This window comes from Phaenicophaeus curvirostris, chromosome 9 (assembly GCF_032191515.1).
Source record: "Phaenicophaeus curvirostris isolate KB17595 chromosome 9, BPBGC_Pcur_1.0, whole genome shotgun sequence".
Classification (NCBI taxonomy): domain Eukaryota; kingdom Metazoa; phylum Chordata; class Aves; order Cuculiformes; family Cuculidae; genus Phaenicophaeus; species Phaenicophaeus curvirostris.
The window spans coordinates 15,197,053-15,223,611 of NC_091400.1; positions in this window are offsets into that span (position 1 = coordinate 15,197,053).

Consider the following 26,559-nt stretch of genomic DNA (forward strand, 5'->3'; position numbering starts at 1 on the left):
AGTCTTCCCTGGAATCGCTTTCAGTGCAAGCTGCAAAAGCACGACTAACAGTATGTTTTAGTCTAGAATACTGAATTGTGGCTTGACATCGCCCAATAACTCGATATTGGAAAAGAGAGTATCTCCCGCAGGGACGATGCTAGCATGGAATGCTGCTGCTTCTGAACGTCTTCTCTTAGAGCGCTTTCACTGCAAAGCAAGACTTGTAGAACTTTCAGTCTCGTCTTGTGTACTGTAACAGCGGAATGCCTGTTAAAGCGTCACTTCAAAATTTCATAGCGTTCAGCACAAGTACCGCAGGGAAGCTGCCACCATCAAAAGCTGGGTCTCGTTAGACTCTACTCAGGAAGCGCTTTCACTGCAAGCTGCAGATTCCCTCCTAAGAGAATGCTTTAGTTTAGGGTACTGAATTGTGACTTAACTGCGGCTAGTAACGCGATTTTGGAAAAGAGAGTATCTCCCGCAGGGAAGCTGCTACCATCAAATGCTTGCTCTCGTTAGAGTCTTCTCTGGAATCTCTGTCACTGTAAGCTGCAGATTCCCTCCTAAGAGAATGCTTTAGTCTAGGGTTCTGAATTGTGACTTAACTGCGAGTAATAACGCGATTTTGGAAAAGAGAGTATCTCCCGCAGGGAAGCTGCTACCATCAAATGCTTGCTCTCGTTAGAGTCTTCTCTGGAATCTCTTTCACTGCAAGCTGCAGATTCCCTCCTAAGAGAATGCTTTAGTCTAGTGTTCTGAATTGTGACTTAACTGCGGGTAATAACACGATTTTGGAAAAGAGAGTATCTCCCGCAGGGAAGCTGCTACCATGAAATCCTTGCTCTCGTTAGAGTCTTCTCTGGAATCTCTGTCACTGTAAGCTGCAGATTCCCTCCTAAGAGAATGCTTTAGTCTAGGGTTCTGAATTGTGACTTAACTGCGGGTAATAACGCGATTTTGGAAAAGAGAGTATCTCCCGCAGGGAAGATGCTAGTATGGATTGCTGCTGCTTCTGAATGTCTTCTCTTAGAGCGCTTTCACTGCAAAGCAAGACTTGTAGAACTTTCAGTCTCGCCTTGCGTACTGTAACTTCGGAATGGCTGTAAGGCGACCCTTCAAAATCTCATAGCGTTCAGCACAAGTACCGCAGGGAAGCTGCTACCATCAAATGCTTGCTCTCGTTAGAGTCTACTCAGGAAGCGCTTTCACTGTAAGCTGCAGATTCCCTCCTAAGAGAATGCTTTAGTTTAGGGTACTGAATTGTGACTTAACTGCGAGTAATAACGCGATTTTGGAAAAGAGAGTATCTCCCGCAGGGAAGCTTCTAACATCAAATGCTTGCTCTCGTTAGAGTCTTCTCTGGAATCTCTTTCACTGCAAGCTGCAGATTCCCTCCTAAGAGAATGCTTTAGTCTAGGGTTCTGAATTGTGACTTAACTGCGGGTAATAACACGATTTTGGAAAAGAGAGTATCTCCCGCAGGGAAGCTGCTACCATCAAATCCTTGCTCTCGTTAGAGTCTTCTCTGGAATCTCTGTCACTGTAAGCTGCAGATTCCCTCCTAAGAGAATGCTTTAGTCTAGGGTTCTGAATTGTGACTTAACTGCGGGTAATAACGCGATTTTAGAAAAGAGAGTATCTCCCGCTGGGAAGCTGCTACCATCAAATGCTTGCTCTCGTTAGGGTCTTCTCTGGAATCTCTGTCACTGTAAGCTGCAGATTCCCTCCTAAGAGAATGCTTTAGTGTAGGGTTCTGAATTTTTACTTAACTGCGGGTAATAACGCGATTTTGGAAAAGAGAGTATCTCCCGCAGGGAAGTTGCTACCATCAAATGACGACTCTCGGTTAGAGTCTTCCCTGGAATCGCTTTCAGTGCAAGCTGCAAAAGCACGACTAACAGTATGTTTTAGTCTAGAATACTGAATTGTGGCTTGACATCGCCCAATAACTCGATATTGGAAAAGAGAGTATCTCCCGCAGGGACGATGCTAGCATGGAATGCTGCTGCTTCTGAACGTCTTCTCTTAGAGCGCTTTCACTGCAAAGCAAGACTTGTAGAACTTTCAGTCTCGTCTTGTGTACTGTAACAGCGGAATGCCTGTTAAAGCGTCACTTCAAAATTTCATAGCGTTCAGCACAAGTACCGCAGGGAAGCTGCTACCATCAAAAGCTGGGTCTCGTTAGACTCTACTCAGGAAGCGCTTTCACTGCAAGCTGCAGATTCCCTCCTAAGAGAATGCTTTAGTCTAGGGTTCTGAATTATGACTTAACTGCGGCTAGTAACGCGATTTTGGAAAAGAGAGTATCTCCCGCAGGGAAGCTGCTACCATCAAATGCTTGCTCTCGTTAGAGTCTTCTCTGGAATCTCTGTCACTGTAAGCTGCAGATTCCCTCCTAAGAGAATGCTTTAGTCTAGTGTTCTGAATTGTGACTTAACTGCGGGTAATAACGCGATTTTGGAAAAGAGAGTATCTCCCGCAGGGAAGCTGCTACCATCAAATGCTTGCTCTCGTTAGAGTCTTCTCTGGAATCTCTTTCACTGCAAGCTGCAGATTCCCTCCTAAGAGAATGCTTTAGTCTAGTGTTCTGAATTTTTACTTAACTGCGGGTAATAACACGATTTTGGAAAAGAGAGTATCTCCCGCAGGGAAGCTGCTACCATGAAATCCTTGCTCTCGTTAGAGTCTTCTCTGGAATCTCTGTCACTGTAAGCTGCAGATTCCCTCCTAAGAGAATGCTTTAGTCTAGGGTTCTGAATTGTGACTTAACTGCGGGTAATAACGCGATTTTGGAAAAGAGAGTATCTCCCGCAGGGAAGATGCTAGTATGGATTGCTGCTGCTTCTGAATGTCTTCTCTTAGAGCGCTTTCACTGCAAAGCAAGACTTGTAGAACTTTCAGTCTCGCCTTGCGTACTGTAACTTCGGAATGGCTGTAAGGCGACCCTTCAAATCTCATAGCGTTCAGCACAAGTACCGCAGGGAAGCTGCTACCATCAAATGCTTGCTCTCGTTAGAGTCTACTCAGGAAGCGCTTTCACTGTAAGCTGCAGATTCCCTCCTAAGAGAATGCTTTAGTCTAGGGTTCTGAATTGTGACTTAACTGCGAGTAATAACGCGATTTTGGAAAAGAGAGTATCTCCCGCAGGGAAGCTTCTAACATCAAATGCTTGCTCTCGTTAGAGTCTTCTCTGGAATCTCTTTCACTGCAAGCTGCAGATTCCCTCCTAAGAGAATGCTTTAGTCTAGGGTTCTGAATTGTGACTTAACTGCGGGTAATAACGCGATTTTAGAAAAGAGAGTATCTCCCGCAGGGAAGTTGCTACCATCAAATGACGACTCTCGGTTAGAGTCTTCCCTGGAATCGCTTTCAGTGCAAGCTGCAAAAGCACGACTAACAGTATGTTTTAGTCTAGAATACTGAATTGTGGCTTGACATCGCCCAATAACTCGATATTGGAAAAGAGAGTATCTCCCGCAGGGACGATGCTAGCATGGAATGCTGCTGCTTCTGAACGTCTTCTCTTAGAGCGCTTTCACTGCAAAGCAAGACTTGTAGAACTTTCAGTCTCGTCTTGTGTACTGTAACAGCGGAATGCCTGTTAAAGCGTCACTTCAAAATTTCATAGCGTTCAGCACAAGTACCGCAGGGAAGCTGCTACCATCAAAAGCTGGGTCTCGTTAGACTCTACTCAGGAAGCGCTTTCACTGCAAGCTGCAGATTCCCTCCTAAGAGAATGCTTTAGTTTAGGGTACTGAATTGTGACTTAACTGCGGCTAGTAACGCGATTTTGGAAAAGAGAGTATCTCCCGCAGGGAAGCTGCTACCATCAAATGCTTGCTCTCGTTAGAGTCTTCTCTGGAATCTCTGTCACTGTAAGCTGCAGATTCCCTCCTAAGAGAATGCTTTAGTGTAGGGTTCTGAATTGTGACTTAACTGCGAGTAATAACGCGATTTTAGAAAAGAGAGTATCTCCCGCAGGGAAGCTGCTACCATCAAATGCTTGCTCTCGTTAGAGTCTTCTCTGGAATCTCTGTCACTGTAAGCTGCAGATTCCCTCCTAAGAGAATGCTTTAGTCTAGTGTTCTGAATTGTGACTTAACTGCGGGTAATAACGCGATTTTGGAAAAGAGAGTATCTCCCGCAGGGAAGCTGCTACCATCAAATGCTTGCTCTCGTTAGAGTCTTCTCTGGAATCTCTTTCACTGCAAGCTGCAGATTCCCTCCTAAGAGAATGCTTTAGTCTAGGGTTCTGAATTGTGACTTAACTGCGGGTAATAACACGATTTTGGAAAAGAGAGTATCTCCCGCAGGGAAGCTGCTACCATCAAATCCTTGCTCTCGTTAGAGTCTTCTCTGGAATCTCTGTCACTGTAAGCTGCAGATTCCCTCCTAAGAGAATGCTTTAGTCTAGGGTTCTGAATTGTGACTTAACTGCGGGTAATAACGCGATTTTAGAAAAGAGAGTATCTCCCGCTGGGAAGCTGCTACCATCAAATGCTTGCTCTCGTTAGGGTCTTCTCTGGAATCTCTGTCACTGTAAGCTGCAGATTCCCTCCTAAGAGAATGCTTTAGTCTAGTGTTCTGAATTTTTACTTAACTGCGGGTAATAACGCGATTTTGGAAAAGAGAGTATCTCCCGCAGGGAAGTTGCTACCATCAAATGACGACTCTCGGTTAGAGTCTTCCCTGGAATCGCTTTCAGTGCAAGCTGCAAAAGCACGACTAACAGTATGTTTTAGTCTAGAATACTGAATTGTGGCTTGACATCGCCCAATAACTCGATATTGGAAAAGAGAGTATCTCCCGCAGGGACGATGCTAGCATGGAATGCTGCTGCTTCTGAACGTCTTCTCTTAGAGCGCTTTCACTGCAAAGCAAGACTTGTAGAACTTTCAGTCTCGTCTTGTGTACTGTAACAGCGGAATGCCTGTTAAAGCGTCACTTCAAAATTTCATAGCGTTCAGCACAAGTACCGCAGGGAAGCTGCTACCATCAAAAGCTGGGTCTCGTTAGACTCTACTCAGGAAGCGCTTTCACTGCAAGCTGCAGATTCCCTCCTAAGAGAATGCTTTAGTTTAGGGTACTGAATTGTGACTTAACTGCGGCTAGTAACGCGATTTTGGAAAAGAGAGTATCTCCCGCAGGGAAGCTGCTACCATCAAATGCTTGCTCTCGTTAGAGTCTTCTCTGGAATCTCTGTCACTGTAAGCTGCAGATTCCCTCCTAAGAGAATGCTTTAGTCTAGGGTTCTGAATTGTGACTTAACTGCGAGTAATAACGCGATTTTGGAAAAGAGAGTATCTCCCGCAGGGAAGCTGCTACCATCAAATGCTTGCTCTCGTTAGAGTCTTCTCTGGAATCTCTGTCACTGTAAGCTGCAGATTCCCTCCTAAGAGAATGCTTTAGTCTAGTGTTCTGAATTGTGACTTAACTGCGGCTAATAACGCAATTATAGAAAAGAGAGTATCTCCCGCAGGGAAGCTGCTACCATCAAATGCTTGCTCTCGTTAGAGTCTTCTCTGGAATCTCTGTCACTGTAAGCTGCAGATTCCCTCCTAAGAGAATGCTTTAGTGTAGGGTTCTGAATTTTTACTTAACTGCGGGTAATAACGCGATTTTGGAAAAGAGAGAAACTCCCGCAGGGAAGTTGCTACCATCAAATGACGACTCTCGGTTAGAGTCTTCCCTGGAATCGCTTTCAGTGCAAGCTGCAAAAGCACGACTAACAGTATGTTTTAGTCTAGAATACTGAATTGTGGCTTGACATCGCCCAATAACTCGATATTGGAAAAGAGAGTATCTCCCGCAGGGACGATGCTAGCATGGAATGCTGCTGCTTCTGAACGTCTTCTCTTAGAGCGCTTTCACTGCAAAGCAAGACTTGTAGAACTTTCAGTCTCGTCTTGTGTACTGTAACAGCGGAATGCCTGTTAAAGCGTCACTTCAAAATTTCATAGCGTTCAGCACAAGTACCGCAGGGAAGCTGCTACCATCAAATGCTTGCTCTCGTTAGAGTCTACTCAGGAAGCGCTTTCACTGTAAGCTGCAGATTCCCTCCTAAGAGAATGCTTTAGTTTAGGGTACTGAATTGTGACTTAACTGCGAGTAATAACGCGATTTTGGAAAAGAGAGTATCTCCCGCAGGGAAGCTGCTACCATCAAATGCTTGCTCTCGTTAGAGTCTTCTCTGGAATCTCTTTCACTGCAAGCTGCAGATTCCCTCCTAAGAGAATGCTTTAGTCTAGGGTTCTGAATTGTGACTTAACTGCGGGTAATAACACGATTTTGGAAAAGAGAGTATCTCCCGCAGGGAAGCTGCTACCATCAAATCCTTGCTCTCGTTAGAGTCTTCTCTGGAATCTCTGTCACTGTAAGCTGCAGATTCCCTCCTAAGAGAATGCTTTAGTCTAGGGTTCTGAATTGTGACTTAACTGCGGGTAATAACGCGATTTTGGAAAAGAGAGTATCTCCCGCAGGGAAGCTGCTACCATCAAATGCTTGCTCTCGTTAGAGTCTTCTCTGGAATCTCTTTCACTGCAAGCTGCAGATTCCCTCCTAAGAGAATGCTTTAGTCTAGTGTTCTGAATTTTTACTTAACTGCGGGTAATAACGCGATTTTGGAAAAGAGAGTATCTCCCGCAGGGAAGATGCTAGTATGGATTGCTGCTGCTTCTGAATGTCTTCTCTTAGAGCGCTTTCACTGCAAAGCAAGACTTGTAGAACTTTCAGTCTCGCCTTGCGTACTGTAACTTCGGAATGGCTGTAAGGCGACCCTTCAAAATCTCATAGCGTTCAGCACAAGTACCGCAGGGAAGCTGCTACCATCAAATGCTTGCTCTCGTTAGAGTCTTCTCTGGAATCTCTGTCACTGTAAGCTGCAGATTCCCTCCTAAGAGAATGCTTTAGTCTAGGGTTCTGAATTGTGACTTAACTGCGGGTAATAACGCGATTTTGGAAAAGAGAGTATCTCCCGCTGGGAAGCTGCTACCATCAAATGCTTGCTCTCGTTAGAGTCTTCTCTGGAATCTCTGTCACTGTAAGCTGCAGATTCCCTCCTAAGAGAATGCTTTAGTGTAGGGTTCTGAATTTTTACTTAACTGCGGGTAATAACGCGATTTTGGAAAAGAGAGTATCTCCCGCAGGGAAGTTGCTACCATCAAATGACGACTCTCGGTTAGAGTCTTCCCTGGAATCGCTTTCAGTGCAAGCTGCAAAAGCACGACTAACAGTATGTTTTAGTCTAGAATACTGAATTGTGGCTTGACATCGCCCAATAACTCGATATTGGAAAAGAGAGTATCTCCCGCAGGGACGATGCTAGCATGGAATGCTGCTGCTTCTGAACGTCTTCTCTTAGAGCGCTTTCACTGCAAAGCAAGACTTGTAGAACTTTCAGTCTCGTCTTGTGTACTGTAACAGCGGAATGCCTGTTAAAGCGTCACTTCAAAATTTCATAGCGTTCAGCACAAGTACCGCAGGGAAGCTGCCACCATCAAAAGCTGGGTCTCGTTAGACTCTACTCAGGAAGCGCTTTCACTGCAAGCTGCAGATTCCCTCCTAAGAGAATGCTTTAGTTTAGGGTACTGAATTGTGACTTAACTGCGGCTAGTAACGCGATTTTGGAAAAGAGAGTATCTCCCGCAGGGAAGCTGCTACCATCAAATGCTTGCTCTCGTTAGAGTCTTCTCTGGAATCTCTGTCACTGTAAGCTGCAGATTCCCTCCTAAGAGAATGCTTTAGTCTAGGGTTCTGAATTGTGACTTAACTGCGAGTAATAACGCGATTTTGGAAAAGAGAGTATCTCCCGCAGGGAAGCTGCTACCATCAAATGCTTGCTCTCGTTAGAGTCTTCTCTGGAATCTCTTTCACTGCAAGCTGCAGATTCCCTCCTAAGAGAATGCTTTAGTCTAGTGTTCTGAATTTTTACTTAACTGCGGGTAATAACACGATTTTGGAAAAGAGAGTATCTCCCGCAAGGAAGCTGCTACCATCAAATCCTTGCTCTCGTTAGAGTCTTCTCTGGAATCTCTGTCACTGTAAGCTGCAGATTCCCTCCTAAGAGAATGCTTTAGTCTAGGGTTCTGAATTGTGACTTAACTGCGGGTAATAACGCGATTTTGGAAAAGAGAGTATCTCCCGCAGGGAAGATGCTAGTATGGATTGCTGCTGCTTCTGAATGTCTTCTCTTAGAGCGCTTTCACTGCAAAGCAAGACTTGTAGAACTTTCAGTCTCGCCTTGCGTACTGTAACTTCGGAATGGCTGTAAGGCGACCCTTCAAAATCTCATAGCGTTCAGCACAAGTACCGCAGGGAAGCTGCTACCATCAAATGCTTGCTCTCGTTAGAGTCTACTCAGGAAGCGCTTTCACTGTAAGCTGCAGATTCCCTCCTAAGAGAATGCTTTAGTTTAGGGTACTGAATTGTGACTTAACTGCGAGTAATAACGCGATTTTGGAAAAGAGAGTATCTCCCGCAGGGAAGCTGCTACCATCAAATGCTTGCTCTCGTTAGAGTCTTCTCTGGAATCTCTTTCACTGCAAGCTGCAGATTCCCTCCTAAGAGAATGCTTTAGTCTAGGGTTCTGAATTGTGACTTAACTGCGGGTAATAACACGATTTTGGAAAAGAGAGTATCTCCCGCAGGGAAGCTGCTACCATCAAATCCTTGCTCTCGTTAGAGTCTTCTCTGGAATCTCTGTCACTGTAAGCTGCAGATTCCCTCCTAAGAGAATGCTTTAGTCTAGGGTTCTGAATTGTGACTTAACTGCGGGTAATAACGCGATTTTGGAAAAGAGAGTATCTCCCGCAGGGAAGCTGCTACCATCAAATGCTTGCTCTCGTTAGAGTCTTCTCTGGAATCTCTTTCACTGCAAGCTGCAGATTCCCTCCTAAGAGAATGCTTTAGTCTAGTGTTCTGAATTTTTACTTAACTGCGGGTAATAACGCGATTTTGGAAAAGAGAGTATCTCCCGCAGGGAAGATGCTAGTATGGATTGCTGCTGCTTCTGAATGTCTTCTCTTAGAGCGCTTTCACTGCAAAGCAAGACTTGTAGAACTTTCAGTCTCGCCTTGCGTACTGTAACTTCGGAATGGCTGTAAGGCGACCCTTCAAAATCTCATAGCGTTCAGCACAAGTACCGCAGGGAAGCTGCTACCATCAAATGCTTGCTCTCGTTAGAGTCTTCTCTGGAATCTCTGTCACTGTAAGCTGCAGATTCCCTCCTAAGAGAATGCTTTAGTCTAGGGTTCTGAATTGTGACTTAACTGCGGGTAATAACGCGATTTTGGAAAAGAGAGTATCTCCCGCTGGGAAGCTGCTACCATCAAATGCTTGCTCTCGTTAGAGTCTTCTCTGGAATCTCTGTCACTGTAAGCTGCAGATTCCCTCCTAAGAGAATGCTTTAGTGTAGGGTTCTGAATTTTTACTTAACTGCGGGTAATAACGCGATTTTGGAAAAGAGAGTATCTCCCGCAGGGAAGTTGCTACCATCAAATGACGACTCTCGGTTAGAGTCTTCCCTGGAATCGCTTTCAGTGCAAGCTGCAAAAGCACGACTAACAGTATGTTTTAGTCTAGAATACTGAATTGTGGCTTGACATCGCCCAATAACTCGATATTGGAAAAGAGAGTATCTCCCGCAGGGACGATGCTAGCATGGAATGCTGCTGCTTCTGAACGTCTTCTCTTAGAGCGCTTTCACTGCAAAGCAAGACTTGTAGAACTTTCAGTCTCGTCTTGTGTACTGTAACAGCGGAATGCCTGTTAAAGCGTCACTTCAAAATTTCATAGCGTTCAGCACAAGTACCGCAGGGAAGCTGCCACCATCAAAAGCTGGGTCTCGTTAGACTCTACTCAGGAAGCGCTTTCACTGCAAGCTGCAGATTCCCTCCTAAGAGAATGCTTTAGTTTAGGGTACTGAATTGTGACTTAACTGCGGCTAGTAACGCGATTTTGGAAAAGAGAGTATCTCCCGCAGGGAAGCTGCTACCATCAAATGCTTGCTCTCGTTAGAGTCTTCTCTGGAATCTCTGTCACTGTAAGCTGCAGATTCCCTCCTAAGAGAATGCTTTAGTGTAGGGTTCTGAATTGTGACTTAACTGCGAGTAATAACGCGATTTTGGAAAAGAGAGTATCTCCCGCAGGGAAGCTGCTACCATCAAATGCTTGCTCTCGTTAGAGTCTTCTCTGGAATCTCTTTCACTGCAAGCTGCAGATTCCCTCCTAAGAGAATGCTTTAGTCTAGTGTTCTGAATTGTGACTTAACTGCGGGTAATAACACGATTTTGGAAAAGAGAGTATCTCCCGCAGGGAAGCTGCTACCATGAAATCCTTGCTCTCGTTAGAGTCTTCTCTGGAATCTCTGTCACTGTAAGCTGCAGATTCCCTCCTAAGAGAATGCTTTAGTCTAGGGTTCTGAATTGTGACTTAACTGCGGGTAATAACGCGATTTTGGAAAAGAGAGTATCTCCCGCAGGGAAGATGCTAGTATGGATTGCTGCTGCTTCTGAATGTCTTCTCTTAGAGCGCTTTCACTGCAAAGCAAGACTTGTAGAACTTTCAGTCTCGCCTTGCGTACTGTAACTTCGGAATGGCTGTAAGGCGACCCTTCAAAATCTCATAGCGTTCAGCACAAGTACCGCAGGGAAGCTGCTACCATCAAATGCTTGCTCTCGTTAGAGTCTACTCAGGAAGCGCTTTCACTGTAAGCTGCAGATTCCCTCCTAAGAGAATGCTTTAGTTTAGGGTACTGAATTGTGACTTAACTGCGAGTAATAACGCGATTTTGGAAAAGAGAGTATCTCCCGCAGGGAAGCTTCTAACATCAAATGCTTGCTCTCGTTAGAGTCTTCTCTGGAATCTCTTTCACTGCAAGCTGCAGATTCCCTCCTAAGAGAATGCTTTAGTCTAGGGTTCTGAATTGTGACTTAACTGCGGGTAATAACACGATTTTGGAAAAGAGAGTATCTCCCGCAGGGAAGCTGCTACCATCAAATCCTTGCTCTCGTTAGAGTCTTCTCTGGAATCTCTGTCACTGTAAGCTGCAGATTCCCTCCTAAGAGAATGCTTTAGTCTAGGGTTCTGAATTGTGACTTAACTGCGGGTAATAACGCGATTTTAGAAAAGAGAGTATCTCCCGCTGGGAAGCTGCTACCATCAAATGCTTGCTCTCGTTAGGGTCTTCTCTGGAATCTCTGTCACTGTAAGCTGCAGATTCCCTCCTAAGAGAATGCTTTAGTGTAGGGTTCTGAATTTTTACTTAACTGCGGGTAATAACGCGATTTTGGAAAAGAGAGTATCTCCCGCAGGGAAGTTGCTACCATCAAATGACGACTCTCGGTTAGAGTCTTCCCTGGAATCGCTTTCAGTGCAAGCTGCAAAAGCACGACTAACAGTATGTTTTAGTCTAGAATACTGAATTGTGGCTTGACATCGCCCAATAACTCGATATTGGAAAAGAGAGTATCTCCCGCAGGGACGATGCTAGCATGGAATGCTGCTGCTTCTGAACGTCTTCTCTTAGAGCGCTTTCACTGCAAAGCAAGACTTGTAGAACTTTCAGTCTCGTCTTGTGTACTGTAACAGCGGAATGCCTGTTAAAGCGTCACTTCAAAATTTCATAGCGTTCAGCACAAGTACCGCAGGGAAGCTGCTACCATCAAAAGCTGGGTCTCCTTAGACTCTACTCAGGAAGCGCTTTCACTGCAAGCTGCAGATTCCCTCCTAAGAGAATGCTTTAGTCTAGGGTTCTGAATTGTGACTTAACTGCGGCTAGTAACGCGATTTTGGAAAAGAGAGTATCTCCCGCAGGGAAGCTGCTACCATCAAATGCTTGCTCTCGTTAGAGTCTTCTCTGGAATCTCTGTCACTGTAAGCTGCAGATTCCCTCCTAAGAGAATGCTTTAGTCTAGTGTTCTGAATTGTGACTTAACTGCGGGTAATAACGCGATTTTGGAAAAGAGAGTATCTCCCGCAGGGAAGCTGCTACCATCAAATGCTTGCTCTCGTTAGAGTCTTCTCTGGAATCTCTTTCACTGCAAGCTGCAGATTCCCTCCTAAGAGAATGCTTTAGTCTAGTGTTCTGAATTTTTACTTAACTGCGGGTAATAACACGATTTTGGAAAAGAGAGTATCTCCCGCAGGGAAGCTGCTACCATGAAATCCTTGCTCTCGTTAGAGTCTTCTCTGGAATCTCTGTCACTGTAAGCTGCAGATTCCCTCCTAAGAGAATGCTTTAGTCTAGGGTTCTGAATTGTGACTTAACTGCGGGTAATAACGCGATTTTGGAAAAGAGAGTATCTCCCGCAGGGAAGATGCTAGTATGGATTGCTGCTGCTTCTGAATGTCTTCTCTTAGAGCGCTTTCACTGCAAAGCAAGACTTGTAGAACTTTCAGTCTCGCCTTGCGTACTGTAACTTCGGAATGGCTGTAAGGCGACCCTTCAAATCTCATAGCGTTCAGCACAAGTACCGCAGGGAAGCTGCTACCATCAAATGCTTGCTCTCGTTAGAGTCTACTCAGGAAGCGCTTTCACTGTAAGCTGCAGATTCCCTCCTAAGAGAATGCTTTAGTCTAGGGTTCTGAATTGTGACTTAACTGCCAGTAATAACGCGATTTTGGAAAAGAGAGTATCTCCCGCAGGGAAGCTTCTAACATCAAATGCTTGCTCTCGTTAGAGTCTTCTCTGGAATCTCTTTCACTGCAAGCTGCAGATTCCCTCCTAAGAGAATGCTTTAGTCTAGGGTTCTGAATTGTGACTTAACTGCGGGTAATAACGCGATTTTAGAAAAGAGAGTATCTCCCGCAGGGAAGTTGCTACCATCAAATGACGACTCTCGGTTAGAGTCTTCCCTGGAATCGCTTTCAGTGCAAGCTGCAAAAGCACGACTAACAGTATGTTTTAGTCTAGAATACTGAATTGTGGCTTGACATCGCCCAATAACTCGATATTGGAAAAGAGAGTATCTCCCGCAGGGACGATGCTAGCATGGAATGCTGCTGCTTCTGAACGTCTTCTCTTAGAGCGCTTTCACTGCAAAGCAAGACTTGTAGAACTTTCAGTCTCGTCTTGTGTACTGTAACAGCGGAATGCCTGTTAAAGCGTCACTTCAAAATTTCATAGCGTTCAGCACAAGTACCGCAGGGAAGCTGCTACCATCAAAAGCTGGGTCTCACTAGACTCTACTCAGGAAGCGCTTTCACTGCAAGCTGCAGATTCCCTCCTAAGAGAATGCTTTAGTTTAGGGTACTGAATTGTGACTTAACTGCGGCTAGTAACGCGATTTTGGAAAAGAGAGTATCTCCCGCAGGGAAGCTGCTACCATCAAATGCTTGCTCTCGTTAGAGTCTTCTCTGGAATCTCTGTCACTGTAAGCTGCAGATTCCCTCCTAAGAGAATGCTTTAGTGTAGGGTTCTGAATTGTGACTTAACTGCGAGTAATAACGCGATTTTGGAAAAGAGAGTATCTCCCGCAGGGAAGCTGCTACCATCAAATGCTTGCTCTCGTTAGAGTCTTCTCTGGAATCTCTGTCACTGTAAGCTGCAGATTCCCTCCTAAGAGAATGCTTTAGTCTAGTGTTCTGAATTGTGACTTAACTGCGGCTAAAAACGCAATTATAGAAAAGAGAGTATCTCCCGCAGGGAAGCTGCTACCATCAAATGCTTGCTCTCGTTAGAGTCTTCTCTGGAATCTCTGTCACTGCAAGCTGCAGATTCCCTCCTAAGAGAATGCTTTAGTGTAGGGTTCTGAATTTTTACTTAACTGCGGGTAATAACGCGATTTTGGAAAAGAGAGAAACTCCCGCAGGGAAGTTGCTACCATCAAATGACGACTCTCGGTTAGAGTCTTCCCTGGAATCGCTTTCAGTGCAAGCTGCAAAAGCACGACTAACAGTATGTTTTAGTCTAGAATACTGAATTGTGGCTTGACATCGCCCAATAACTCGATATTGGAAAAGAGAGTATCTCCCGCAGGGACGATGCTAGCATGGAATGCTGCTGCTTCTGAACGTCTTCTCTTAGAGCGCTTTCACTGCAAAGCAAGACTTGTAGAACTTTCAGTCTCGTCTTGTGTACTGTAACAGCGGAATGCCTGTTAAAGCGTCACTTCAAAATTTCATAGCGTTCAGCACAAGTACCGCAGGGAAGCTGCTACCATCAAAAGCTGGGTCTCGTTAGACTGTACTCAGGAAGCGCTTTCACTGCAAGCTGCAGATTCCCTCCTAAGAGAATGCTTTAGTTTAGGGTACTGAATTGTGACTTAACTGCGGCTAGTAACGCGATTTTGGAAAAGAGAGTATCTCCCGCAGGGAAGCTGCTACCATCAAATGCTTGCTCTCGTTAGAGTCTTCTCTGGAATCTCTGTCACTGTAAGCTGCAGATTCCCTCCTAAGAGAATGCTTTAGTCTAGGGTTCTGAATTGTGACTTAACTGCGGGTAATAACGCGATTTTGGAAAAGAGAGTATCTCCCGCAGGGAAGCTGCTACCATCAAATGCTTGCTCTCGTTAGAGTCTTCTCTGGAATCTCTTTCACTGCAAGCTGCAGATTCCCTCCTAAGAGAATGCTTTAGTCTAGTGTTCTGAATTTTTACTTAACTGCGGGTAATAACACGATTTTGGAAAAGAGAGTATCTCCCGCAGGGAAGCTGCTACCATCAAATGCTTGCTCTCGTTAGAGTCTTCTCTGGAATCTCTGTCACTGTAAGCTGCAGATTCCCTCCTAAGAGAATGCTTTAGTCTAGGGTTCTGAATTGTGACTTAACTGCGGGTAATAATGCGATTTTGGAAAAGAGAGTATCTCCCGCAGGGAAGATGCTAGTATGGATTGCTGCTGCTTCTGAATGTCTTCTCTTAGAGCGCTTTCACTGCAAAGCAAGACTTGTAGAACTTTCAGTCTCGCATTGCGTACTGTAACTTCGGAATGGCTGTAAGGCGACCCTTCAAAATCTCATAGCGTTCAGCACAAGTACCGCAGGGAAGCTGCTACCATCAAATGCTTGCTCTCGTTAGAGTCTTCTCTGGAATCTCTGTCACTGTAAGCTGCAGATTCCCTCCTAAGAGAATGCTTTAGTCTAGGGTTCTGAATTGTGACTTAACTGCGGGTAATAACGCGATTTTGGAAAAGAGAGTATCTCCCGCAGGGAAGCTGCTACCATCAAATGCTTGCTCTCGTTAGAGTCTTCTCTGGAATCTCTTTCACTGTAAGCTGCAGATTCCCTCCTAAGAGAATGCATAAGTCTAGGGTTCTGAATTGTGACTTAACTGCGGGTAATAACGCGATTTTGGAAAAGAGAGTATCTCCCGCAGGGAAGTTGCTACCATCAAATGACGACTCTCGGTTAGAGTCTTCCCTGGAATCGCTTTCAGTGCAAGCTGCAAAAGCACGACTAACAGTATGTTTTAGTCTAGAATACTGAATTGTGGCTTGACATCGCCCAATAACTCGATATTGGAAAAGAGAGTATCTCCCGCAGGGACGATGCTAGCATGGAATGCTGCTGCTTCTGAACGTCTTCTCTTAGAGCGCTTTCACTGCAAAGCAAGACTTGTAGAACTTTCAGTCTCGTCTTGTGTACTGTAACAGCGGAATGCCTGTTAAAGCGTCACTTCAAAATTTCATAGCGTTCAGCACAAGTACCGCAGGGAAGCTGCTACCATCAAAAGCTGGGTCTCGTTAGACTCTACTCAGGAAGCGCTTTCACTGCAAGCTGCAGATTCCCTCCTAAGAGAATGCTTTAGTTTAGGGTACTGAATTGTGACTTAACTGCGGCTAGTAACGCGATTTTGGAAAAGAGAGTATCTCCCGCAGGGAAGCTGCTACCATCAAATGCTTGCTCTCGTTAGAGTCTTCTCTGGAATCTCTGTCACTGTAAGCTGCAGATTCCCTCCTAAGAGAATGCTTTAGTCTAGGGTTCTGAATTGTGACTTAACTGCGAGTAATAACGCGATTTTGGAAAAGAGAGTATCTCCCGCAGGGAAGCTGCTACCATCAAATGCTTGCTCTCGTTAGAGTCTTCTCTGGAATCTCTGTCACTGTAAGCTGCAGATTCCCTCCTAAGAGAATGCTTTAGTCTAGGGTTCTGAATTGTGACTTAACTGCGGGTAATAACGCGATTTTGGAAAAGAGAGTATCTCCCGCAGGGAAGCTGCTACCATCAAATGCTTGCTCTCGTTAGAGTCTTCTCTGGAATCTCTTTCACTGCAAGCTGCAGATTCCCTCCTAAGAGAATGCTTTAGTCTAGGGTTCTGAATTGTGACTTAACTGCGGGTAATAACACGATTTTGGAAAAGAGAGTATCTCCCGCAGGGAAGCTGCTACCATCAAATGCTTGCTCTCGTTAGAGTCTTCTCTGGAATCTCTTTCACTGCAAGCTGCAGATTCCCTCCTAAGAGAATGCTTTAGTCTAGTGTTCTGAATTGTGACTTAACTGCGAGTAATAACGCGATTTTGGAAAAGAGAGTATCTCCCGCAGGGAAGCTGCTACCATCAAATGCTTGCTCTCGTTAGAGTCTTCTCTGGAATCTCTTTCACTGCAAGCTGCAGATTCCCTCCTAAGAGAATGCTTTAGTCTAGGGTTCTGAATTGTGACTTAACTGCGGGTAATAACACGATTTTGGAAAAGAGAGTATCTCCCGCAGGGAAGCTGCTACCATCAAATGCTTGCTCTCGTTAGAGTCTTCTCTGGAATCTCTTTCACTGTAAGCTGCAGATTCCCTCCTAAGAGAATGCTTCAGTCTAGGGTTCTGAATTTTTACTTAACTGCGGGTAATAACACGATTTTGGAAAAGAGAGTATCTCCCGCAGGGAAGCTGCTACCATCAAATCCTTGCTCTCGTTAGAGTCTTCTCTGGAATCTCTGTCACTGTAAGCTGCAGATTCCCTCCTAAGAGAATGCTTTAGTCTAGGGTTCTGAATTGTGACTTAACTGCGGGTAATAATGCGATTTTGGAAAAGAGAGTATCTCCCGCAGGGAAGATGCTAGTATGGATTGCTGCTGCTTCTGAATGTCTTCTCTTAGAGCGCTTTCACTGCAAAGCAAGACTTGTAGAACTTTCAGTCTCGCCTTGCGTACTGTAACTTCGGAATGGCTGTAAGGCGACCCTTCAAAATCTCATAGCGTTCAGCACAAGTACCGCAGGGAAGCTGCTACCATCAAATCCTTGCTCTCGTTAGAGTCTTCTCTGGAATCTCTGTCACTGTAAGCTGCAGATTCCCTCCTAAGAGAATGCTTTAGTCTAGGGTTCTGAATTGTGACTTAACTGCGGCTAATAACGCGATTTTGGAAAAGAGAGTATCTCCCGCTGGGAAGCTGCTACCATCAAATGCTTGCTCTCGTTAGAGTCTTCTCTGGAATCTCTGTCACTGTAAGCTGCAGATTCCCTCCTAAGAGAATGCTTTAGTGTAGGGTTCTGAATTTTTACTTAACTGCGGGTAATAACGCGATTTTGGAAAAGAGAGTATCTCCCGCAGGGAAGTTGCTACCATCAAATGACGACTCTCGGTTAGAGTCTTCCCTGGAATCGCTTTCAGTGCAAGCTGCAAAAGCACGACTAACAGTATGTTTTAGTCTAGAATACTGAATTGTGGCTTGACATCGCCCAATAACTCGATATTGGAAAAGAGAGTATCTCCCGCAGGGACGATGCTAGCATGGAATGCTGCTGCTTCTGAACGTCTTCTCTTAGAGCGCTTTCACTGCAAAGCAAGACTTGTAGAACTTTCAGTCTCGTCTTGTGTACTGTAACAGCGGAATGCCTGTTAAAGCGTCACTTCAAAATTTCATAGCGTTCAGCACAAGTACCGCAGGGAAGCTGCTACCATCAAAAGCTGGGTCTCGTTAGACTCTACTCAGGAAGCGCTTTCACTGCAAGCTGCAGATTCCCTCCTAAGAGAATGCTTTAGTTTAGGGTACTGAATTGTGACTTAACTGCGGCTAGTAACGCGATTTTGGAAAAGAGAGTATCTCCCGCAGGGAAGCTGCTACCATCAAATGCTTGCTCTCGTTAGAGTCTTCTCTGGAATCTCTGTCACTGTAAGCTGCAGATTCCCTCCTAAGAGAATGCTTTTGTCTAGGGTTCTGAATTGTGACTTAACTGCGAGTAATAACGCGATTTTGGAAAAGAGAGTATCTCCCGCAGGGAAGCTGCTACCATCAAATGCTTGCTCTCGTTAGAGTCTTCTCTGGAATCTCTGTCACTGTAAGCTGCAGATGCCCTCCTAAGAGAATGCTTTAGTCTAGGGTTCTGAATTGTGACTTAACTGCGGGTAATAACACGATTTTGGAAAAGAGAGTATCTCCCGCAGGGAAGCTGCTACCATCAAATGCTTGCTCTCGTTAGAGTCTTCTCTGGAATCTCTTTCACTGCAAGCTGCAGATTCCCTCCTAAGAGAATGCTTTAGTCTAGTGTTCTGAATTTTTACTTAACTGCGGGTAATAACACGATTTTGGAAAAGAGAGTATCTCCCGCAGGGAAGCTACTACCATCAAATGCTTGCTCTCGTTAGAGTCTTCTCTGGAATCTCTTTCACTGCAAGCTGCAGATTCCCTCCTAAGAGAATGCTTTAGTCTAGTGTTCTGAATTTTTACTTAACTGCGGGTAATAACACGATTTTGGAAAAGAGAGTATCTCCCGCAGGGAAGCTGCTACCATCAAATGCTTGCTCTCGTTAGAGTCTTCTCTGGAATCTCTGTCACTGTAAGCTGCAGATTCCCTCCTAAGAGAATGCTTTAGTCTAGGGTTCTGAATTGTGACTTAACTGCGGGTAATAACGCGATTTTGGAAAAGAGAGTATCTCCCGCAGGGAAGCTGCTACCATCAAATGCTTGCTCTCGTTAGAGTCTTCTCTGGAATCTCTGTCACTGTAAGCTGCAGATTCCCTCCTAAGAGAATGCTTTAGTCTAGGGTTCTGAATTGTGACTTAACTGCGGGTAATAACGCGATTTTGGAAAAGAGAGTATCTCCCGCAGGGAAGTTGCTACCATCAAATGACGACTCTCGGTTAGAGTCTTCCCTGGAATCGCTTTCAGTGCAAGCTGCAAAAGCACGACTAACAGTATGTTTTAGTCTAGAATACTGAATTGTGGCTTGACATCGCCCAATAACTCGATATTGGAAAAGAGAGTATCTCCCGCAGGGACGATGCTAGCATGGAATGCTGCTGCTTCTGAACGTCTTCTCTTAGAGCGCTTTCACTGCAAAGCAAGACTTGTAGAACTTTCAGTCTCGTCTTGTGTACTGTAACAGCGGAATGCCTGTTAAAGCGACACTTCAAAATTTCATAGCGTTCAGCACAAGTACCGCAGGGAAGCTGCTACCATCAAAAGCTGGGTCTCGTTAGACTCTACTCAGGAAGCGCTTTCACTGCAAGCTGCAGATTCCCTCCTAAGAGAATGCTTTAGTTTAGGGTACTGAATTGTGACTTAACTGCGGCTAGTAACGCGATTTTGGAAAAGAGAGTATCTCCCGCAGGGAAGCTGCTACCATCAAATGCTTGCTCTCGTTAGAGTCTTCTCTGGAATGTCTGTCACTGTAAGCTGCAGATTCCCTCCTAAGAGAATGCTTTAGTCTAGGGTTCTGAATTGTGACTTAACTGCGAGTAATAACGCGATTTTGGAAAAGAGAGTATCTCTCGCAGGGAAGCTGCTACCATCAAATGCTTGCTCTCGTTAGAGTCTTCTCTGGAATCTCTGTCACTGTAAGCTGCAGATTCCCTCCTAAGAGAATGCTTTAGTCTAGGGTTCTGAATTGTGACTTAACTGCGGGTAATAACGCGATTTTGGAAAAGAGAGTATCTCCCGCAGGGAAGCTGCTACCATCAAATGCTTGCTCTCGTTAGAGTCTTCTCTGGAATCTCTTTCACTGCAAGCTGCAGATTCCCTCCTAAGAGAATGCTTTAGTCTAGGGTTCTGAATTGTGACTTAACTGCGGGTAATAACACGATTTTGGAAAAGAGAGTATCTCCCGCAGGGAAGCTGCTACCATCAAATGCTTGCTCTCGTTAGAGTCTTCTCTGGAATCTCTTTCACTGCAAGCTGCAGATTCCCTCCTAAGAGAATGCTTTAGTCTAGTGTTCTGAATTGTGACTTAACTGCGAGAAATAACGCGATTTTGGAAAAGAGAGTATCTCCCGCAGGGAAGATGCTAGTATGGATTGCTGCTGCTTCTGAATGTCTTCTCTTAGAGCGCTTTCACTGCAAAGCAAGACTTGTAGAACTTTCAGTCTCGCCTTGCGTACTGTAACTTCGGAATGGCTGTAAGGCGACCCTTCAAAATCTCATAGCGTTCAGCACAAGTACCGCAGGGAAGCTGCTACCATCAAATCCTTGCTCTCGTTAGAGTCTTCTCTGGAATCTCTGTCACTGTAAGCTGCAGATTCCCTCCTAAGAGAATGCTTTAGTCTAGGGTTCTGAATTGTGACTTAACTGCGGCTAATAACGCGATTTTGGAAAAGAGAGTATCTCCCGCTGGGAAGCTGCTACCATCAAATGCTTGCTCTCGTTAGAGTCTTCTCTGGAATCTCTGTCACTGTAAGCTGCAGATTCCCTCCTAAGAGAATGCTTTAGTGTAGGGTTCTGAATTTTTACTTAACTGCGGGTAATAACGCGATTTTGGAAAAGAGAGTATCTCCCGCAGGGAAGTTGCTACCATCAAATGACGACTCTCGGTTAGAGTCTTCCCTGGAATCGCTTTCAGTGCAAGCTGCAAAAGCACGACTAACAGTATGTTTTAGTCTAGAATACTGAATTGTGGCTTGACATCGCCCAATAACTCGATATTGGAAAAGAGAGTATCTCCCGCAGGGACGATGCTAGCATGGAATGCTGCTGCTTCTGAACGTCTTCTCTTAGAGCGCTTTCACTGCAAAGCAAGACTTGTAGAACTTTCAGTCTCGTCTTGTGTACTGTAACAGCGGAATGCCTGTTAAAGCGTCACTTCAAAATTTCATAGCGTTCAGCACAAGTACCGCAGGGAAGCTGCTACCATCAAATGCTTGCTCTCGTTAGACTCTACTCAGGAAGCGCTTTCACTGCAAGCTGCAGATTCCCTCCTAAGAGAATGCTTTAGTCTAGGGTTCTGAATTGTGACTTAACTGCAGCTAGTAACGCGATTTTGGAAAAGAGAGTATCTCCCGCAGGGAAGCTGCTACCATCAAATGCTTGCTCTCGTTAGAGTCTTCTCTGGAATCTCTTTCACTGCAAGCTGCAGATTCCCTCCTAAGAGAATGCTTTAGTCTAGGGTTCTGAATTGTGACTTAACTGCGGGTAATAACACGATTTTGGAAAAGAGAGTATCTCCCGCAGGGAAGCTGCTACCATCAAATGCTTGCTCTCGTTAGAGTCTTCTCTGGAATCTCTTTCACTGCAAGCTGCAGATTCCCTCCTAAGAGAATGCTTTAGTCTAGTGTTCTGAATTGTGACTTAACTGCGAGAAATAACGCGATTTTGGAAAAGAGAGTATCTCCCGCAGGGAAGCTGCTACCATCAAATGCTTGCTCTCGTTAGAGTCTTCTCTGGAATCTCTTTCACTGCAAGCTGCAGATTCCCTCCTAAGAGAATGCTTTAGTCTAGTGTTCTGAATATTTACTTAACTGCGGGTAATAACACGATTTTGGAAAAGAGAGTATCTCCCGCAGGGAAGCTGCTACCATCAAATCCTTGCTCTCGTTAGAGTCTTCTCTGGAATCTCTGTCACTGTAAGCTGCAGATTCCCTCCTAAGAGAATGCTTTAGTCTAGGGTTCTGAATTGTGACTTAACTGCGGGTAATAATGCGATTTTGGAAAAGAGAGTATCTCCCGCAGGGAAGATGCTAGTATGGATTGCTGCTGCTTCTGAATGTCTTCTCTTAGAGCGCTTTCACTGCAAAGCAAGACTTGTAGAACTTTCAGTCTCGCCTTGCGTACTGTAACTTCGGAATGGCTGTAAGGCGACCCTTCAAAATCTCATAGCGTTCAGCACAAGTACCGCAGGGAAGCTGCTACCATCAAATGCTTGCTCTCGTTAGAGTCTTCTCTGGAATCTCTGTCACTGTAAGCTGCAGATTCCCTCCTAAGAGAATGCTTTAGTCTAGGGTTCTGAATTGTGACTTAACTGCGGGTAATAACGCGATTTTGGAAAAGAGAGTATCTCCCGCAGGGAAGCTGCTACCATCAAATGCTTGCTCTCGTTAGAGTCTTCTCTGGAATCTCTTTCACTGTAAGCTGCAGATTCCCTCCTAAGAGAATGCATAAGTCTAGGGTTCTGAATTGTGACTTAACTGCGGGTAATAACGCGATTTTGGAAAAGAGAGTATCTCCCGCAGGGAAGTTGCTACCATCAAATGACGACTCTCGGTTAGAGTCTTCCCTGGAATCGCTTTCAGTGCAAGCTGCAAAAGCACGACTAACAGTATGTTTTAGTCTAGAATACTGAATTGTGGCTTGACATCGCCCAATAACTCGATATTGGAAAAGAGAGTATCTCCCGCAGGGACGATGCTAGCATGGAATGCTGCTGCTTCTGAACGTCTTCTCTTAGAGCGCTTTCACTGCAAAGCAAGACTTGTAGAACTTTCAGTCTCGTCTTGTGTACTGTAACAGCGGAATGCCTGTTAAAGCGACACTTCAAAATTTCATAGCGTTCAGCACAAGTACCGCAGGGAAGCTGCTACCATCAAAAGCTGGGTCTCGTTAGACTCTACTCAGGAAGCGCTTTCACTGCAAGCTGCAGATTCCCTCCTAAGAGAATGCTTTAGTTTAGGGTACTGAATTGTGACTTAACTGCGGGTAATAACGCGATTTTGGAAAAGAGAGTATCTCCCGCAGGGAAGCTGCTACCATCAAATGCTTGCTCTCGTTAGAGTCTTCCCTGGAATCGCTTTCAGTGCAAGCTGCAGATTCCCTCCTAAGAGAATGCTTTAGTCTAGGGTTCTGAATTGTGACTTAACTGCGAGTAATAACGCGATTTTGGAAAAGAGAGTATCTCTCGCAGGGAAGCTGCTACCATCAAATGCTTGCTCTCGTTAGAGTCTTCTCTGGAATCTCTGTCACTGTAAGCTGCAGATTCCCTCCTAAGAGAATGCTTTAGTCTAGGGTTCTGAATTGTGACTTAACTGCGGGTAATAACGCGATTTTGGAAAAGAGAGTATCTCCCGCAGGGAAGCTGCTACCATCAAATGCTTGCTCTCGTTAGAGTCTTCTCTGGAATCTCTTTCACTGCAAGCTGCAGATTCCCTCCTAAGAGAATGCTTTAGTCTAGGGTTCTGAATTGTGACTTAACTGCGGGTAATAACACGATTTTGGAAAAGAGAGTATCTCCCGCAGGGAAGCTGCTACCATCAAATGCTTGCTCTCGTTAGAGTCTTCTCTGGAATCTCTTTCACTGCAAGCTGCAGATTCCCTCCTAAGAGAATGCTTTAGTCTAGTGTTCTGAATTGTGACTTAACTGCGAGAAATAACGCGATTTTGGAAAAGAGAGTATCTCCCGCAGGGAAGATGCTAGTATGGATTGCTGCTGCTTCTGAATGTCTTCTCTTAGAGCGCTTTCACTGCAAAGCAAGACTTGTAGAACTTTCAGTCTCGCCTTGCGTACTGTAACTTCGGAATGGCTGTAAGGCGACCCTTCAAAATCTCATAGCGTTCAGCACAAGTACCGCAGGGAAGCTGCTACCATCAAATCCTTGCTCTCGTTAGAGTCTTCTCTGGAATCTCTGTCACTGTAAGCTGCAGATTCCCTCCTAAGAGAATGCTTTAGTCTAGGGTTCTGAATTGTGACTTAACTGCGGCTAATAACGCGATTTTGGAAAAGAGAGTATCTCCCGCTGGGAAGCTGCTACCATCAAATGCTTGCTCTCGTTAGAGTCTTCTCTGGAATCTCTGTCACTGTAAGCTGCAGATTCCCTCCTAAGAGAATGCTTTAGTGTAGGGTTCTGAATTTTTACTTAACTGCGGGTAATAACGCGATTTTGGAAAAGAGAGTATCTCCCGCAGGGAAGTTGCTACCATCAAATGACGACTCTCGGTTAGAGTCTTCCCTGGAATCGCTTTCAGTGCAAGCTGCAAAAGCACGACTAACAGTATGTTTTAGTCTAGAATACTGAATTGTGGCTTGACATCGCCCAATAACTCGATATTGGAAAAGAGAGTATCTCCCGCAGGGACGATGCTAGCATGGAATGCTGCTGCTTCTGAACGTCTTCTCTTAGAGCGCTTTCACTGCAAAGCAAGACTTGTAGAACTTTCAGTCTCGTCTTGTGTACTGTAACAGCGGAATGCCTGTTAAAGCGTCACTTCAAAATTTCATAGCGTTCAGCACAAGTACCGCAGGGAAGCTGCTACCATCAAATGCTTGCTCTCGTTAGACTCTACTCAGGAAGCGCTTTCACTGCAAGCTGCAGATTCCCTCCTAAGAGAATGCTTTAGTCTAGGGTTCTGAATTGTGACTTAACTGCAGCTAGTAACGCGATTTTGGAAAAGAGAGTATCTCCCGCAGGGAAGCTGCTACCATCAAATGCTTGCTCTCGTTAGAGTCTTCTCTGGAATCTCTTTCACTGCAAGCTGCAGATTCCCTCCTAAGAGAATGCTTTAGTCTAGGGTTCTGAATTGTGACTTAACTGCGGGTAATAACACGATTTTGGAAAAGAGAGTATCTCCCGCAGGGAAGCTGCTACCATCAAATGCTTGCTCTCGTTAGAGTCTTCTCTGGAATCTCTTTCACTGCAAGCTGCAGATTCCCTCCTAAGAGAATGCTTTAGTCTAGTGTTCTGAATTGTGACTTAACTGCGAGAAATAACGCGATTTTGGAAAAGAGAGTATCTCCCGCAGGGAAGCTGCTACCATCAAATGCTTGCTCTCGTTAGAGTCTTCTCTGGAATCTCTTTCACTGCAAGCTGCAGATTCCCTCCTAAGAGAATGCTTTAGTCTAGTGTTCTGAATATTTACTTAACTGCGGGTAATAACACGATTTTGGAAAAGAGAGTATCTCCCGCAGGGAAGCTGCTACCATCAAATCCTTGCTCTCGTTAGAGTCTTCTCTGGAATCTCTGTCACTGTAAGCTGCAGATTCCCTCCTAAGAGAATGCTTTAGTCTAGGGTTCTGAATTGTGACTTAACTGCGGGTAATAATGCGATTTTGGAAAAGAGAGTATCTCCCGCAGGGAAGATGCTAGTATGGATTGCTGCTGCTTCTGAATGTCTTCTCTTAGAGCGCTTTCACTGCAAAGCAAGACTTGTAGAACTTTCAGTCTCGCCTTGCGTACTGTAACTTCGGAATGGCTGTAAGGCGACCCTTCAAAATCTCATAGCGTTCAGCACAAGTACCGCAGGGAAGCTGCTACCATCAAATGCTTGCTCTCGTTAGAGTCTTCTCTGGAATCTCTGTCACTGTAAGCTGCAGATTCCCTCCTAAGAGAATGCTTTAGTCTAGGGTTCTGAATTGTGACTTAACTGCGGGTAATAACGCGATTTTGGAAAAGAGAGTATCTCCCGCTGGGAAGCTGCTACCATCAAATGCTTGCTCTCGTTAGAGTCTTCTCTGGAATCTCTGTCACTGTAAGCTGCAGATTCCCTCCTAAGAGAATGCTTTAGTGTAGGGTTCTGAATTTTTACTTAACTGCGGGTAATAACGCGATTTTGGAAAAGAGAGTATCTCCCGCAGGGAAGTTGCTACCATCAAATGACGACTCTCGGTTAGAGTCTTCCCTGGAATCGCTTTCAGTGCAAGCTGCAAAAGCACGACTAACAGTATGTTTTAGTCTAGAATACTGAATTGTGGCTTGACATCGCCCAATAACTCGATATTGGAAAAGAGAGTATCTCCCGCAGGGACGATGCTAGCATGGAATGCTGCTGCTTCTGAACGTCTTCTCTTAGAGCGCTTTCACTGCAAAGCAAGACTTGTAGAACTTTCAGTCTCGTCTTGTGTACTGTAACAGCGGAATGCCTGTTAAAGCGTCACTTCAAAATTTCATAGCGTTCAGCACAAGTACCGCAGGGAAGCTGCTACCATCAAATGCTTGCTCTCGTTAGACTCTACTCAGGAAGCGCTTTCACTGCAAGCTGCAGATTCCCTCCTAAGAGAATGCTTTAGTCTAGGGTTCTGAATTGTGACTTAACTGCGGCTAGTAACGCGATTTTGGAAAAGAGAGTATCTCCCGCAGGGAAGCTGCTACCATCAAATGCTTGCTCTCGTTAGAGTCTTCTCTGGAATCTCTGTCACTGTAAGCTGCAGATTCCCTCCTAAGAGAATGCTTTAGTCTAGGGTTCTGAATTGTGACTTAACTGCGAGTAATAACGCGATTTTGGAAAAGAGAGTATCTCCCGCAGGGAAGCTGCTACCATCAAATGCTTGCTCTCGTTAGAGTCTTCTCTGGAATCTCTGTCACTGTAAGCTGCAGATTCCCTCCTAAGAGAATGCTTTAGTCTAGTGTTCTGAATTGTGACTTAACTGCGGGTAATAACGCGATTTTGGAAAAGAGAGTATCTCCCGCAGGGAAGCTGCTACCATCAAATGCTTGCTCTCGTTAGAGTCTTCTCTGGAATCTCTTTCACTGCAAGCTGCAGATTCCCTCCTAAGAGAATGCTTTAGTCTAGTGTTCTGA